At 40.8% G+C, this 15,862-nt stretch overlaps 1 long non-coding RNA gene across 1 annotated transcript; it reads right to left on the minus strand.

Moving 5' to 3' along the window:
- Positions 1–4,965: 4,965 nt before the first annotated feature.
- On the minus strand, positions 4,966–7,014 carry LOC112843045 (uncharacterized). The gene is made up of 2 exons (XR_003215144.1): positions 6,926–7,014; positions 4,966–5,636 (listed from the first exon to the last, which is right to left on the minus strand). It is a non-coding gene; the product is annotated as an uncharacterized LOC112843045 (long non-coding RNA).
- Between the last annotated feature and the right edge of the window lie 8,848 nt (positions 7,015–15,862).

Consider the following 15,862-nt stretch of genomic DNA (forward strand, 5'->3'; position numbering starts at 1 on the left):
AGTCTGATGCCAGTAACATGCTTCAGTAAAATCTGAGCAACAAAAGACTGGAGTGTGTGTAAAGTTTAAAAACAACAAACAAACAAACAAAAAAACAACAACATGTTTTGGAAGATCTCACAAGTATTGACAGAGTTTATATTCTTCATGTCCAAACTCTGTCAGTACAGTATTTTGGATCATCAGTTTCTATCTTAAAACCAACACTGGGGGCACTGGTTTAGCTCAGTGCATTTGCAGGTGACCACGTGGTTTGAAAGCAACATCTCGTGTCTTCCCGTCTTTCTCCCTGATTTGCTGTCCATCTCTACTAACTACCCAATGAAAGGCACAACGCCAAAAAAAAAGAAAAAAACCACCAGCACTCGGCATTGACCTGTATTGCAATTATATATAAAATATCCTCTACTTTTAATAACACAGCAAAGTGATGTGTCCACTGTCCAGCTGTGTTCATATACTGAGTGAATGGTATGAGCTTTTCAAATCATCCTAGTCCAGTGCTTAACTCAGGTTTCCGATTGGCTTTCAAGCAACTACCTCATTCTAAACACGAACAAGACCGAGACCGTGATCATAGCTCCTCCTGAGCTACATTCTAAAATTAGTCAGTTTCTTGCCTTCTGTCAAGTCAAATATTCGAAATCTTGGAGTAATATTTGACTCTTCTCTGGGCCTTGACTCTCATGTGAAATCTTTGTCTCGTTCCTGTTTCTTTCGCTTAAGTAACATCTCTAAATTGTGACATATTGTAAACTCATTCATGCCTTTGTGTCATCACGTTTTGATTACTGTAATTCCCTGTTTACCAGATTGGATAAATCATCTCTCTCTCGCCTCCAGGCAATACAAAAATGCAGCAGCCAGAGTATTAACTCGTTCTAGCAAGCATGCTCACATTACTCCCATCTTATATTCTTTACATTGGCTCCCAATAGAGTTTAGAATTCGCTTTAAAATTCTTGCTTTATCATACAGAGCACTAAATGGCCAGGCCCCAGATTATTTATCCAAGCTTCTTATAAAACACACTGCTGCTTGTCGTCTCTGCTCACAGACTTGTTCGTTGTTCCCGTACACGACTGAAGACAAAAGGGACAGAGCCTTCAGTGTGTTGCACCAAGTCTACCACCACAATTACGTTTGGTTGACTCTGTGGATTCTTTTAAAAAGCAGTTAAAAACTTTTCTGTTCAAACAAGCCTTTTGTTGATCTACTTATTTTATATTCTTCACATTATTTAACTTTTATTTAACCTTTTACATTGTGTATAATGTCTATTGATTGTACCGTTTATTTTAATCTTTGCGTATAGCGCTTTGTGACTGCCTGTCTGTGAAAAGCACTTAATAAATAAACTTTAGTTTTACTTTTACTTTTTCACTGTGCAGCTGTGCTGATATAATGAGTGAATGATTTGAGCTTTTCACTGCCTGCTGTGTTTCCTCGACTCCTGAGCAAAGATAAAGAGTCAGTTCAGACCTGCAGTTGGTCCTCGTGGTGTTTTGAACTTGAATTCAGCCTGATTTGTTTTTCATGTCTTCTCCTCCATCATCAGTTATCAGGAGAGCAGACAGTCAAAGTACAAGAATTCAAACAAACACAGAGATTCTACTTACAGAGCAGACACAGCACAGATGTTTCCTTCATCGTCCTTCTCACTCATTTCAGCTTTTTTTCATTTCTCTCACTGACACCAAGTAAAGCCCACCCTCTTCCTCTGAACACATATTCTTCCTTTATTAGTACTAGTACTAAGACAGTGGTACAACTACCACTACCAGAAATATCAGTGCATGAATCTCAACTTCATTAATGAAACAATTCTGAAATATAGAGACAGTCACACTGTGTTGTACCTGTAATGTAAATGTTTAATGTGGGGATGAATAAAGCACATTGTACTCATTAATGGATTGCATTTTTATAGCGCTTTTCAAGGCACCCAAAGAGCTTAACAATTCCACTATTCATTCACTCTCACACTGGTGGAGACAAGCTACAGTTGTAGCCACAGCTGCCCTGGGGCAGACTGACAGAAGCGAGGCTGCCATATCGCACCATCGGCCCCTCTGGCCATCACCAGTAGGCGATAGGGTAAAGTGTCTTCCCCAAGGACACAACGACCAGGACAGAGAGAGTAGGGGGATCGAACCGGCAACCTTCCGGTTACAGATGAGCTTCCCAACCCCCTGAGCCACGGTCGCCCCCTCATTGAAACTTTAGAGTTTATTCACAAACTTTAAAGAGAATCTAATGTCGTCTGCTCTCAGTGATTTGTAGTTTGGTTGATGAACAAATCCATGTCCATGTAGTGGACGTCCCCCTCAGTGAGAGAGGCAGATATGAGCTGAAACACAGGAATCAAACCAGGGACGCTGCTGTTATGGAGCTGAACTGGAACCATTCAGACACTGAGGCCCTCTGAACACATTTTAATTACAGCTGTGCAGAGACACACTGATGACTGACTGGAACACTATGATTCACATGGGTTATTTATGGCTACTAGAGGGAGATGTTGGACTTTAAATGCAAACATGCATACAAGAAGATCAACAATACTCTGGCTCATCCATCCATTTTTTGTCACTTTATGTATTTCTGCATTTAGCTGTTTGTTTATCTGTTTAAAGCAGGTAAATAATCAAATTTTAAGTTAAACCAACACTGGTGACTATTATTTTTTTGAGGGCAGAGATCCTTCATTTTTCAACATGGCTTTTATTGTGACACATTTTACAGGAACAAGACACAACTGATTTTTATAAGACAAAAAATGCCTGTGTTATGGCATTTATTCTATTAAAACGTTTTAGTACTTTCACTGCAGATATACTTGATCATCTAAATAACATTTAGAAATTATGTGTACTGTTAGATGATGATGAGGTTGATAGAAGCTCCTGATCTTATGGTCTGTTCATAAATTCAGTTCAGCATCAAGAATGAATTACAAATGTAGAATGTAGGGTATATTACATAATACTTACTGTATTATTACAATAATTTTTTTACAGTATTAAACAACCACCCCAAAAGATAGTGGAGTGGGCTCAGTGAACACTAGTAAAATCTTAAGAAACTAAACCAGAAAAACCTTAATTTTTTTAAATTTACAAATATAATATATATTATATAATATTCAGTGCATGGATGACCTGCAGAGCAGATCCCTGAAGAACTGACATGCTTGTGTTTCTGAACTGAAAACACATTGTAAACTGACCTACTGGGTTTTTCGTTATGTTTACCTCTACGTTACCAAGGCAATATGCCTCGGTAAAATGTCAACCATATTTGTAATGCCGTAAATGGTAAATGGCCTGTATTTGTATAGCGCTTTACTAGTCCCTAAGGGCACCAAAGCGCTTTACACATTCAGTCATCCGCCCATCCACACACTGGTGATGGCAAGCTACATTGTAGCCACAGCCACCCTGGGGCGCACTGACAGAGGCGAGGCTGCCGGACACTGGTGCCACCGGGCTCTCTGACCACCACCAGTAGGAAACGGGTGAAGTGTCTTGCCCAAGGACACAACGAGCGAGACTGTCCAAGCCGGGGCTCGAACCAGCAACCTTCCGATTACAAGGCGAACTCCCGACTCTTGAGCCACGAACCATCAGAAGCCTGGCGGAGCCCCTACCACATAAGAGGCTTGAGCCACGCCCAACCACAGCCCCAAGGGAGAAGGCCAGCAAACCGTAATACTCGGTATAACTAGTAGACAGGAGACTTGAAATGTGAGTCATGGCTATTTCATTCTTCAGTGAGTGGTTTATCAGGAGGGCTCAGTGCTGGTTCATGAGATGTGATCACATGTTCATGAGGTTGTGGTTCAAAAAACTAAAAAGTTTTAATAAAAACCTCACATGGTAAAGTTATGGCTGTGATGCTATGAATGTTTTGCAGAATATGATGCTTTATACAAGTACATTAGATAGTGAGGTCAGCTGACAAAGGATAATAATCTACTGACAGCATCAAGTTTATTTTCCTCTGCCCCAAGGTTTAAAAAAACAACAAAAAAAAAAACAAAGCTGTAAAATATCTGTGATTATTTTCTGGTGTCCAGTCTAACATGCCCAAATAGCTTTTTTTAGTCTGACCATCAGACAAACTTGAAATACTGATTTTGAAACCGTTTAAAAAGAAAAGAAAACAAATTTTCTTTAAACTGCTGGAAAAATTCAACAATTAAAAAAAAAAATTACCATGTCTCATGCTACTCATTGGTCTTTGAGAGTGTGCTTTCGGTCTCAAGCAGACACATCCGGTCCTGAAGCTTTTCTCTCAAATATATGGTTAGTGAAAGATAGTACTGATGTCTTTAGCCTGCTGTTGCAGTTTAGTGTTTGTTTCTTGCACTTAGCTACACCCAAACAAGTCAAATTTTCCATCCAACACCTCAGTGAAACCCACAGAACCACGTGACAACAAAATAAGAACTAAAGTTTATCAATACTGCAAAGACACCAGATCACAGTCATCGATAAGCACATTTTTTTATCATTAAATTTACTGCTTTCAGAAGATATACTAATATGTTTACTCATATCAGCGTCTTCAAATACTGCCAGCACTTCAGATGTGTCTCAAATCAACCATGAAATTCACAAAAGTCAAATCTGGGTGTGATTAAGCTATCACTTTTCTTACTAAGTTTACCTAATTTTATTTTACACTGTGAGCTTGAGTGAGGAAGTGTTTAGCTAATAATGAAGACTGTAAACTGCTGGTTGAGCAGCTGTACCTCCGGTCCGATGGCTATTTGTCCGTGACTGACTTCTTCTGTTCTCACAGCTGAATACACTGCAGCTTGATCAATGTCTGCAGAATGAATCATGCAACATACTTTCACAGGAGCGACTGTAATAGTACTGTACACCTTAGGGTTAATTTTTTCCACTGCTTAACACCTCTGTTGTGAACTAACAGTTGACCAGAATGAACCCGTGGGTGTTTGTGCAAAAAAGGTGAACGACCACAGAGCTTTTATTTTCCGTTTCTACAAACTGATGCACTTCACCACAAAGCACAAAGCAAACATGTTCTCACAGCATGAAACCCATTATTAACCAAAATAGAAAACACTGTAGTGAAGTTGCTGCTTCTTGGTTTTACATTCAAGACTCTAGAGAAGACAAAATTAAACATCAAAAAATAACATTTGATACATTCAGTCTGTTTTTTTTTTTTAATCGACCTCATATTAAATAGAAATTCATCTTGCTAATAAAAGGGAACACCAAAAGAAAATGGGCCTAATCTGGATCGGTATGAAACTTGTTTCTCACTTATGACACAAGTTTGACTACATGTGATATGTGGCTATTGCAAGGTGACCTGTGGTTGAGTCTATGCCATTACAGAACATTACATTACATTACAAAATGAGAAAAATTGCAAAAATTAATGTTGAAACTACAGGACATTTCTCACATTTTATACAAGATTAAACCCTTCATTAAAATGAACATTTGCACCATGTCACCTGCTGCTGGTTGGGTTCTGAGTGTCCAAGGACATAAAGTGTTTCAGTCTCAAACAGACACATCCTGCACTGAAGCTCTGCTGTGCAGTTCACTGTATCAAATGATGCCTTTTGCTGTTTCCTGTATCATGCTTGTTTCCTGCAGCGAAGAGAGATGTGCATCAGTTAGCCACAAGTAAACAAGTTAAATTTTCCATGTGACACCTCAGTGAAACCCACAAAACTACACAATAAAAGTGTCTCAACAAAAAATGTTTTCTTTGTTTGTTTGTTTTTAATAATGCAAAGATATCAAATAATATTAAAGGTATTGGAGTCAAAAATGTACTTACATTTCTAAATGACCAATTGTATTTCAATTAAAAAAAAATTATGTCTTTTCTCTTAAAGTTTGAGTATAATTTGGTTAGAAAAAATAGTCAAAATATGGATGTCCTCTGGTCTGAGGTGCTGGGGGGACCAGTTAGAGACCAGCAGCTGGACGTCAGTGGTTGTACCGGTGGACTACTTCAGTGAAGAGTAGACGACGTCTGGCTCTGGTTTAAAGTTTTACTACGACTTTACCTGTGTCTTATTCAATCATGGAATTCACAAAACACAAACCTGTGTTATTCTCCCACAGATCTGTGGGAGAATAAATCCTTTGTTCAGTATTGCATAATTAATTGCTTGTTTGGTGGTCAGTTCCATTATGTGGTAAGGTTATAAATAATAGCTGCTATCTGAGCATCCCACACTTGCTCTCATGTTGCTGTACACGTTTGGGTTTCTGCTCGCCTGACTTTCATATTTGGTGGTGGTGGAACCACAACCACGTGGTTTGTATGTTGTGTGTCTTTGTCCTGTGTTCCTCTCCTCACCCCCAACTAGTTACTGCAGATGGCCGCCTCTCCCTGAGCTTTCCTCTGCCAGATGTTAAAACTCCTGTTCAAAGTTTTTCTTCGCACTGTCACCAAAGCACTTGCTCATAGGGGGTCATCTGTTTGTTTAGGTTTTCTCTGTTTTCTCTGTATTGTTGTAGAATCTTAAAGTGCCTTCAGGCAACTGTTGTCATCTGGTGCTGTATATATAACATTGAATTGAATTACATTGAATTTAACATGTAATATCTAAACAGTTTATTCTTGGATGGACTGCAACAAATGGTTTATATTTTTTTAGTTGTAGTGTTCTACCCAGTGTTACCCAGTATTCAACAGCCCAGCATTCTGGATTGTTGGTTTAGCTTGCCTGTCTGACATCCCTGCTCAATGACAGTAATTATTAGTGCAGAAACAAAACTTTGGACCACATAGGTGGTTCTATCTGATTATCTGAGACTGCCAAATGATGATATAATTTCAGGGTTAGCTAAATTAGAATGGAAACGTGAGGACATTTACTTTTTTGGTTTTTACTCTGTTCAGACCTAAAGACAATCAGCTGTACCTCTGATCTTCTTTGGTTTGATGGCTATTTGTCCATAAGTGACATCTTCAGTTCTCACTGCTGAGTACACCACAGCTGTATCAAAGTCTGCCGAATAAAACATGTAAATTAGTTCAACAACAACTGCAATTAAATAATAGACTTTAGGTTTTATGTTTTTGCTAATTCCTTAAAACTCTGCTGTGAAACAACAGTTGACTAGAAAGAGGTCAAGTGTGAAAAAGGTCAACAACTACAAAGCTGCTATCTTCTGTTAATGCAAAATGTTGCACTTCACCAAGATTTATTTTAGCCAAACCGCAATGCACAGCAGTGAGAAACATTGTCACGTTAACTGGTGCAAACAAAAGGAAGTTGCTTCTTTGGTTTTAATGTGGACTTTAGAGAAGACAAAATAAATCATTATATCAAAAAGACATTTAGTCTGTTCAGCATGTCTTTCTATACATTTCATATTAACTAAAATTTTATATAATTACAACTCATGGATGTTTGTTGTCTCATCCTGAACAGTGGTTCTGACACTCACTAGTCCTTCCTTTCCTCCCTCTTTCCTTCCGCTTAGCATAGAGTCTCAGGATTTGGGGTGAAACCTCCATGCATGTTCAGGAGCTTTCTTGCCTTGATGTCAGTGGCTTCTATCACCTTCTTTGCCAGCTTATTATCCCGGCAAGGCATAGCTATTAATTGCCCAGCTCAGACCTCCTCAGGACTTACCTTTTCCTCTGCAGGTAATTGGCAGTTAAAGATTTCCTAGCAGCATCTTTGTTGTTCCTATATCTATCTTCACAAGGTCTGGCAGAAACAATTATTTCACAACTACCACCCATATCATGTGACAGAAAGACACAATGTTGCCTCTGAGTTGTTTGATTGCCCTTTGCTGATGATGTGATGATTTGATGTCACTATATGTGATGTCTGTGAAATTATCATTTGCAGCTTCTTGTTGTATAGCTGAAATAATGAAATTTAACAACTGTCATTACTCTTACTTGCATGAAGAAATTATTTTAGAACATATTTCTATGTTTATAATTTTCAACAACTTGGAATTACTTCAATGTAATAGCCATGTAATAGCCAATTACAACCAATTTCAATGTACAATCCAACAAAGTAAAAATAGTAAAAATAGTGATTTTAAATAGTATTTTTTTTTTTTAAATCATTCAGCAAACCAACTCTTGTAAGATCAGGAAGTCTGAGTCTCACCTTCAGGTTTCCTGTGAACACATCTTCTCACCAGCAGAACCAGTAACACCAGTAGAACCACAACACAGACTGATCCAACAGATGACAACACAGGTATGAGAGAGGAACCAGGGTTAGAGGTGGATGTAGGTGGAGGTGTGGATGTAGGTGGAGGTGTGGATGTAGGTGGAGGTGTGGTGGTGTGTTTGTCTAAAACAAAGCAAACACAGTCATTAAGTTGTCGTCACATTGTGAATGTTGAAAGCTGCAGAAACACAGACAGGTGAGTGTGTCACCTGTGACAGTGATCCAGCTGGATGGAGACTCTCCATGACCGCTGATGTCACACTTGTAGAGGCCTTCATCAGACCTGGAAACATGCTGGATGGTCATGTGACCTGTAGGCTGCTTCCTGATGAGGGAGCCATCTTTATAGAAAGCAGCTGGGAGGTTGGAGGGAGTGGTCTTTGTTTTACAGAGCAGAGTGACGTCATCTCCCTCCATCACAGGGAGGACAGGACTCTGCAGGATCACTGATCCACCTCAACACAGAGACAAACTACAGCATTTCATCCATTTACACACAGCTTCATCAACACTAACTCCACACACTCAGCTTACCAGTGACTGTCAGGTTAACCATGTTACTGATGGGACCCTCTCTGGACTCACACCAGTAAACTCCACTGTCTCGTTCAACGAGGTAACTGATGTCACAGGAAGAGTTAAATGATGTTCCCCACCCATCTCCACACTGAGTCCTCTTCTGTTTGTTTGTGTTTCTCCTCAGAGTCCATCCAGCAGAGCTGTCGTCCTCCTCACAGCTCAGAGACACAAAGTCTCCTTCAAACAGCTGAGAGCTGTTGTGACTCACAGTCAGATGAGCTGTAAGTGTTAAAATGAAAAACTGATGATCTGTTTGCTTTTGTCAAAATCAGTTTTTTCTAAGCTCAATAAAGTGCTGATAAAAAGCCTTCAGTTAAATTTGCCTCTGCATCACATCTCGAGTGCTGACATATGATATTATCAATACCTGAACCCAATCAGGTCACATCAGTGAGCATTTATCAGGTTTAAACTGTGACAGAAGAAGGTTACTGACCTTGGTTTTTTGTGCAGCTCAGCAGTGAGATCAGAACTAAAGAGAAATGACACTCAGGTTGATTTGAGGTGAACATAAAGAACAACTCCACACAAACAGCAGTAACAACTGGACCTCTATGATGCCTCTAATACTAAAGTCATTTCAACAGCAGTTGCTGAACAGCAACTATTGAAACATCTCACAAATATGCCGTTTCCTCTACCTCTAGTTTGGCATGCATATTTAAAAAGCAGCTCTGAAAATGAGCAACATTGTTTTAACAGCAATAATTAAAATAATTATTTTTATTTGCACTGACTATACTGTGGGTATACAGACAGTCAAAGTACAAGAATTCAAACAAACACAGAGATTCTACTTACAGAGCAGACACAGCACAGATGTTTCCTTCATCGTCCTTCTCACTCATTTGAGCTTTTTTCATTTCTCTCACTGACACCAAGTAAAGCCCGCCCTCTTCCTCTGAAGATGTCCTCTTCCTTCATTAGTAGAGACAGTGGTACAGCTGATACTACAGGAAATAGTGGTCCATGGAGGGCCAGGAGTGACAAAATGAATTCATTAAATAGATCCTTAAATATTTAATAAAATTTGTCATTAATTAATTACATTTGGAATTCATTAATTATACAAATATTAAAATAATAAATTAAATGTCCATTAATTTCATTTAAAACATTCAATCAATTATTTATTTATTTCAATTTTTATTTAATTAACACATTTAATTAATTATTGACCCATTTACTTAATTATACAAGCGACCAACAAAGACCTGGAGGCCTGGCTCTCATCAGTGGATAAATTTGGCCTTCCTGGCAAGTTTAGAGCCTGAATTTATCAGGATGGAATTCTTCCCCGGATTTTGTGGCCCCTCTTAGTCTATGAAGTTCCCATCACAACAGTGGAAGGATTCGAGATGAGGATCAGCAGGTTTCTGCACAGGTGGTTGGGTCTGCCACGAAGCCTGAGTAGCATTGCTCTGTATGGTCATAACAACAAGCTGAAGCTCCCCTTTAGCAGCCTATGTGAGGAGTTTATGGTGAGCCGGTCCAGGGAGCTGCTCCAATATCGGGAGTCCAGTGACCCCCAGGTTGCCCTGGCTGGAATAGAGGTTAGGACCGGGCGGAAGTGGAGGGCTGCTGAGGCTGTTGACATTGCAGTATCAAGGCTGCAGCAAAGGGTGATAGTGGGTACAGTGGCCCAGGGAAGAGCGGGTTTGGGTAGCAGTAGAACACCGAACTACAACAAGGCACAGGGGAAAGAGAAGCGGTTGCTGATCCTTGATGAGGTGTGGGCAGGAGTTGAGGAGAAGCGAACCAGCCAAATTGTGCAATTGAGGCAGCAGGGGGCTTGGACAAGATGGGAGCAAGCTGTAGAGCGCAAGGTCACATGGAATGATCTGTGGAAAGCAGAACCCCAGTGAATAAAATTCCTGATTCAGGCAGTATATGATGTGCTACCAAGTCCATCGAATCTCTTCACTTGGGGGAAGGTGGAGACACCAGGCTGTCTTCTCTGTCAGAACAGAGGAACCCTGGAGCACATTTTAAGTTGCTGCCCAAAAGCCCTGGCCCAAGGGCGATATTGCTGGCGACACGATCAAGTCCTGAAGGCCGTAGCGGATTCGATCTGCAGCAGGATCAGTCATAATAAGAGCACCTGCCCAGTTAAGAACAAGGTAACATTTATAAAAGCTGGGGAGAAGCCAGCAGCACGATTGGGAGCTGAGAGCTGACCTGGCAAAGCAGTTTAAGTTCCCCGAAGCGGTAGCCAAGACAACTCTGAGGCCAGACATCGTTGTTACTTCAGTTGCCTCCAAGCAGGTAATCCTTCTGGAGCTTATTGTACCTTGGGAAGACCGTATGGAGGAAGCTCATGAGAGAAAGAGGGCAAAGTATTCCAAGTTAGTGGAGGAGTGTCGGAGTAATGGCTGGCGGGCAAGATGCCAACCCATCGAAGCGGGATGTCGAGGATTCGCGGGTCAATTCCTCTGCAGGGCATACAAAATGCTAGGGATTGTAGGGGCTAACCAGCGAAGAGCCATTAAGTTGGCCACCAACGCAGCAGAAGCAGCGTCGAGGTGGCTGTGGATCAAAAGAGGAGAGGCATGGCATGTAGGGTAGCGCTACCTGGACAAAAGCTGGGGCTTGATCAACCCTGGCTGGGTCGCCTGGGAGAGGGGGTCTGATTGTTGAAAGACCCGAAACCCCCAATGACCCCAGGTTACATCACTGATGATGTGTCCAGGGGCACCAAAAGATGTATCATCAACTTTAATGATGTAGTTATTTAATTCATTTTGGCAGTCCTGACCTTTCGGCTGTCTTCATGGATTTATTTTATCTGTAAGCTTTACCCATCAAACTCAGGGTGCGAAGTTAACGCTGATTGACTCAAAACCCTTGCTTTGGCCTTGTGGCCATTCTCTTTAGTAGGTGTTTCTCCACAATAACAAGCGGCATGTGGAAACTTAATAAAAGCCCAATTGGGATAACCTCATTTTTTAAGAGCTTCCTTTACATGTGTGTGTTCCCTCTTTTTCCTTTCAGGCTCATAGGGAACATTTTCTGCCCGGTTTTGTAGGGTCCTGATTATTAACCCTGGGCTTCTGGAAGCCCACACACACAAAGTCTGCTCTTAAAACATGGGGTTATCCTAATTCGGCTTTCATCAAGACAGCAAAGATTCACAGAAAAGAACATCAGACACAAACTAGGGAGGATTAGAAAGACAAATGCAACAACATTGTCATCCCCTATGTAGCTGGTGTATCGGAAAAACTCAGGAGAGTCTTCTCCAAGCACGACACCCCAGTTTACTTGGGATCCAGCAACACATTCAGGCAAACTGGTTCATCCCAGGAGAACTCCTAAACACAAACTTAACAATGTCGTGTATGCTGTACAGTGTAGCAAGGAATGCCCGGACCTCTATATTGGAGAGACCAAACAGCCACTTCATAAAAACATGGCACAACATGGAAGATCCACCTCCACGGGATAAGACTCGGCTGTCCATCTGCATCTAAAGGACAAAGGTCACTCTTTCGAGGATGCCAATGTTCACATTTTGGAGAGAGAAGACAGATTGTTTGAAAGAGGAGTGAAAGAAGCCATGTATGTCCACTGTGAATGACCATTTTTGAACAGAGGCGATGGTTTATTACACCACCTGTCTGCCATCCATAATCCAGTTTCACCTCCGAGCTACTGAAAAAGACCCAACAGAGACTTTACTTCCTGAGAATTCCCAGGAGAACATCACACAGAGACTGCTGGTGACCTTCTACAAAGCCACCATTGAGAGTGTTCTAACCTATTGCATATAGTGGCTCAGAGGAAAGCACTCCAAGGGATCATTAACACAGCTCAAAAGATCACCAGCTGCCCTCTCCCCACACTGGAAGATCTACACTCTCATGATCCTGGTCTTTTGACCCAGCGTTTTAAGTTTGAGTTTATTTTGATGTTTATGGTTTATGTTTAAGTTCATTAGGTTATCTAAGCTCATTTGTTTATTTAGATTCCCCTTGTGTCTTCTACCCCTGTGTTTTAGTCTCCTTTTGCCCTTTATGTGTTTCTTATGTTGTCAAGTTTATATTGTCTTGTCTGTGTCTCATGTTTCCTGTTTTATTTTGTAGGTCTGCGTCCTATGTCAGTGTAGTCAGCTTTGCTTCCTTTGTCTCGTTATGTCAGACCAGTGTCAGCTGTTTCCCCATGTGTTTCCACTTCCCCTAATCACCCTTGTGTGTATTTAGTCTGTGTGTTTCTGTTTATTCCTTGTCAGGTTGTCTGTTTTTCACGCCATGTTTTCCATGCCATGTTTCTAGATTTCATGTCCAAGTTTTTCATCTAGTTTTACTTCAGTTTGCCTTGCCCTTTGTTGTACCTTTTTTTTTTTTTTTTACCAGCCTCATTAAACGGCTCGCTTTTTGTTAATTCAAGTTTTGTTCCACGTTCCATTTTGTCTGCATTTTGGGTCCTCTACGTCACTCCATGCAGTCTGCCTCTGCCAGATTGTGACATACACAACACCAGCTGTCTTAAAAAGGCCCAAAAATATCATAAAAGATACCTCACATCCTGGCCAGTCCATGTTTGAACTATTGCCAATCACCAATTACGGCACTCTTGTATTAATCTATGCACTCACTGAAGCGTGTATGTGTGAATGTATGTGAATGTTTGTTGATACCTCTTATTAGCACTTTTAGTATTCTATTTATTTTACTATTGAATTTTATTGTTTTATTTATATTTTGATATCGTTAGGGATGATGCAATGATCAGGGACCATTTTTAATTTTGTTGCACCTGTGACAATGACAATAAAGATTCTGATTCTGATTCTGAGATCCCTTCCCAGACGCCTTAACGCCCACTCACATCCTGGGCCACGTGACCTCGGGAAATCACATGATAGGGTGGGGCTAGTTTTCCCAATGACCTCACTTGAAAACTTGGCTGACTGTGACCTACACCCCTTTTCACACCTTGACTTGTCTGATTAGGTAGAGGATCATTAGGGGGTCCATTGTCCCTCTTCGGAGGATTCTCCCACAGGGCTTAAACCTGGGACTCTCCACCATTTGACCCTAGAACCTAAGAAGTTTGTCGAATGAGAGATAAAACGTCTTCAAGCAACTTAAACAAGTCCAGACACTTTTCTTTCCAAGCTCCTAGGACTACAATGACCTCGATGACTGAGAACCTTCATCGACATGAAGTCACTTTTATGTTTAGCTGTCACTAGCGCCAGTTGCTCTGTCATCTATCAACGAGTCCATCACTCTGTAGTCGGAGGGACGTTGTATAGGTCTTATGGGAGCCTAGTTTCTTGCACATGGTCGCAAACACATGGGATTCAAAGTTCCTACCCTTGTCCATGTGAATTACTTCAGCCACCCCAAATCTTCTGAACATCCCCTCGACCACAGCATTCGAATTGTCTGGGCCACTTGGTCAGGTAAACTGTATGCCTCTGGCCACTTTGTGAAATAGTCCATAGCTGTGCAGGGGAATGGACCCAGGATGTCCATCCCCACCCTCTCCATCCACCCTGTTGGAGTTGAGCATGGAATTTGGCTGTGAGACTCTTCCGTGCTGTACATCAGTGGTCTTTGATCAATGAGCTTTGATCAGTGGTTGTTGATCAATGGACATGAGAATTTGCATATTAATGATCAAGGAACTGATCTCACAGCCCATTGTTCCCTCAGTGGGCTGGTTTCAGTCATTATGCAAATGTACTGTTTATAAGATTGGGGAAACCTGCAGTCAGCTGAGACTGAAGAAGTCACTTGGATGAGTGATGAAACATTTCTCCCACAAAATGCTACGTCCAGATGAACAGAATCAACTTTTGGGGATTTACTTACCTGGACGACTGAGCATGCATCAAGACGTTACCAGCTGTTTATTAAAAACAGTAACACAGGCTACTGTGGGCCACAGCCAACACCAAAACAACAGGAAAAAAATGTGCTCTTCTGAATCAAAACAAACCCCCAATTACTCTCTGCCCCAACTTGTGCTCCTTTTTTTACCGCACACACCAACGACAACACTCTCTAATACCCACCCCCCGAACACTATCAACCAAACCACACACATGCTCTCCTCAAGACTCTCTGTCATAGGTAGCTGATCTGATATATAATAAAGATAGAGATAAAGATAAAGTGCTCTGTAGTTTTCTCAGTATCAGTCTTGTCCATTTAAATCACATTTTTCATCTTTAACCCAGATCACTCACTCTGAGGGAAACAAGCTCCAGCAGTTCAAACAAACAGCATTTACTTATCTTGTGCACAATATCGTGCCGACATTACATTATATCAAGCACCAGCTGCCCATGTTAAACTGTGACTGTCACCAGGTAACATGGGTGTGTTTGTTGAATCAACAGCAGTGTTAAACAGCTGACAGGTAACCAGGATGTATGCAGGTAAACTGAGGCTCTGTCGAGCTAATTGATTGTGTCGTGAGGAAAATGATAATGTTGGCTCATTATTTATATGACAGAAACATAGAGACAGTAGACCAGGCAGAATTTTAATTAAAATAATTTAATTATTGTCTGAAGATAATATTGACAGATATATGCATTTGTTGGAGCTGGAGAGGATGGAGACCTTTTTTGCTGAGTCTTTAATCTTGTTAAACCACATGATGAACCACCACTGACAGAAAGAGACAACCATTCTGTTATCGTCCTGAGTCTGTGGACTCAGTGGTTTTGTTTTGATTATTATTATCTTTTCATTTTGGTGTTATTCTGGTTAAGATTTTCTAGTTCTTAGGTTTTGGGTTATGTGCTCCCTCGATTTTGTGTCTAGTCTTTCCTGCCCATGTGTTTCTATCTGTACTGTTTTGTTTATGTATTTATAAAGCAAGTTTAATTACAACAAAAGTGTTGGCCAAAGTGCTGTACAAAGATAGAAATTACACAATAAAATTATTTTTTGCAAGTTTACTGTGTCGTTATTGGGCGCCTGAGTTCAGTTTACTTTGAAGGTCTTTGTCTCATGTTAGTATATTCTGTTTTGCTTACCTTGCCTTGTCCTGCCCAATTAATTCCAGCTGTGTTTCCACCTGTTCCCTAATGTTCCTGCCTGTCTGTATGTCCTCCAGTGC

Source organism: Oreochromis niloticus, linkage group LG3 (assembly GCF_001858045.2).
Source record: "Oreochromis niloticus isolate F11D_XX linkage group LG3, O_niloticus_UMD_NMBU, whole genome shotgun sequence".
Classification (NCBI taxonomy): Eukaryota; Metazoa; Chordata; class Actinopteri; order Cichliformes; family Cichlidae; genus Oreochromis; species Oreochromis niloticus.